The sequence below is a fragment of the Bidens hawaiensis genome, unplaced genomic scaffold (assembly GCF_021521415.1).
Source record: "Bidens hawaiensis isolate Kalapana, Puna unplaced genomic scaffold, B.hawaiensis_p1.1 tig00033866_1, whole genome shotgun sequence".
NCBI classification, from domain to species: domain Eukaryota; kingdom Viridiplantae; phylum Streptophyta; class Magnoliopsida; order Asterales; family Asteraceae; genus Bidens; species Bidens hawaiensis.
Window position 1 is genome coordinate 132,634 of NW_027495834.1, and position 2,638 is coordinate 135,271.

The following is a 2,638-nucleotide window of genomic DNA, read 5'->3' on the forward strand; positions in this document are numbered from 1 at the left end:
AAAGACAAGACACTAATCATCCAGTGGGTAAACCTGCAGCTTCTAAGGCGGTGGGGGTTGAGTCAAAGGAAATGCATTCTGTCCAAACCCATAACCGGTTTGATAATTTGGTGGACGAACCAGAAAGTGATGAAGATGAGGATGATGTGGAGGAGCTGTTTACGGATGTGGCTAACAGTATGAAAGCGGATATTGGTTCTGAGGGGGTGAATTGGGTGCTTAATGGGTACTATTGCTTCATGGAATATAAGAGGGTTGAACCGTCCTCTTAAACAAAAAGAGGTTCGTAAGGTAATCCAAGATAATAATATTCAGGTGTGTGCTATTCTTGAGTCTCACGTACAATTAAACGCAGTTTTTGATGTTTGTAAGAAGATTTGTAAAAATTGGGATTGGACCAGCAATGGTAGTGTTTGTGATAAAGGTACTCGGATTATTGTGGGGTGGAATACGGATTTGGTTGATCTTATGGTTATTGATTATTCGAACCAGGTTCTTCACGTTCAGTTAAAGTTTAAGCTGGATATCAAGGTGATGTATGGTTCTTTCGTGTATGCTGAGAATTGTTATTTGAAAAGAAGGGAGTTATGGCATAATCTTGCTGTTCATAAACAATTCACTCGTGGTAAACCGTGGGCTTTACTAGGAGATTTTAATTGTGCTCTTAATTTGGAAGACAGCTTACATGGTTCTTCCAAAATTTCCACTGGGATGCTTGATTTTCGTGATTGTGTTAAGAACATTGAAGTTGAGGATATAAATGGGGTCGGGCTCCAATTCACTTGGAGCAATAAACCGAAAACGGGTATGGGTCTTTTCAAAAAGCTTGATAGGGTGATGGGAAACTCTAAATTCATGGAGATTTTTAATGATTCTTCGGCGGTGTTCCTTCCGTACCGGATTTCAGACCACTCTCCATGTTTATTGAAATTCCCCTCTCTTATTAAAGGTAAGCCTAAACCGTTTAAATTCCCTAATTTTTTGATCGGAAAACCGGGTTATAATGATATTATTGCTAACGGCTGGAAAATTGAGGTGAATGGTTATCACATGTTTCGCGTGGTAAAGAAACTCCAAAACTTAAAACTTCCAATCCGTTCTTTGCTGCACCGGCAAGGCAATCTCCACAAGAAAGTTAATGATCTGAGAACCCTTCTGGATGCTTGTCAAACCCGTCTTGACATTGACCCTACTAATTTGGAGTTGATTCGAGAGCAGAGTAGTTATCTTAAGGCTTATCATGAGGCGGCTAGAGATGAGGAAGAATTCCTTAAACAGAAGGCTAAAGTCGATTGGTTAAAGCTTGGTGACTCTAACACTGCGTACTTTCACAATTCTTTGAAAATGCGAAACCATAGAGGTCGTATTGATACTATAAGTGATGTTCAGGGCCGATTATTTGAGGGGTCGGATGTTCCTTCGGTGTTTGTTAATCATTTTATGAACATCTTTGGTTCAGATTTGCAACCATTAAGAAAACCGGATAATCAGATTTTTACTACTAAGCTTTCGGCCTCTCAAGCGGAGCTTATGGTTAGACCTATATCCGATTTGGAAATCAAGGATGTTTTTTTCTCGATTGGGAATTCCAAAGCGCCGGGGCCTGATGGTTTTTCCTCGGCTTTCTTCAAAAGTTCTTGGGATATTGTTGGGAAAGATGTTTGTTTGGCGGTTCATGAATTTTTCAGAAAAGGAAGTCTCCTTAAACAGGTTAACCACACTATTATTGCCCTTATTCCCAAAGTGACCACCATTTTGACTCCTAATGATTTTCGTCCCATCTCGTGCTGCAACACTTTATATAAATGCATTACCAAGATTATCTCGGTTCGTATGATGAAGGGTTTGGAGTCGTTAATTGATATCAATCAGTCTGCGTTTGTTCCTGGGCGTAGGATTTATGATAACATTCTTTTGACCCAAGAATTAATGCATAATTATCACACTAATAATGGTCCGCCTAGATGTGCTTTTAAAGTTGATATCCAGAAAGCTTATGATACGGTCAGTTGGGATTTCATTCGTGATATTCTTTTTGGGTATGGTTTCCACGACAGGATGATTCGTTGGATAATGGAGTGCATAACCACTTCTTCCTTTTCGATATCCGTTAATGGGAACTTACACGGGTTCTTTAGTGGTAAAAGAGGTCTGAGACAGGGTGATCCGATGTCCCCTTATATTTTCACGCTGGTTATGCAAGCTCTCACGTTAATTCTGCATCGAAAGGTTCGTATTGAACGATCGTTCCGTTTTCATCGTCATTGTGAAAAATTAAATATTATCAATATTTGCTTTGCGGATGATTTGTTCCTGTTTGCTCGAGGTGATGTGAATTCTGCTAAAACTATTATGGGGGCTCTGAATGATTTCAAAGATATGTCCAGGCTTACTCCGAGTGTTCCGAAAAATACCGCGTTTTTCTGTAATGTCCCGGACCGCGTTAAAAGTGGTATTCTGAATATTATGCCCTTCGTTGAAGGAAGGCTCCCGGTTAAATACTTGGGAGTTCCTCTTATTTCTACGAGGTTAAATTACCGTGATTGTAAGAGGTTGCTGGATTGTATGGATAGTCGGATTGGAGATTGGAAGAATAAAACTTTATCTTTTGCGGGTAAACTTCAGCTGGTCAAGTCTG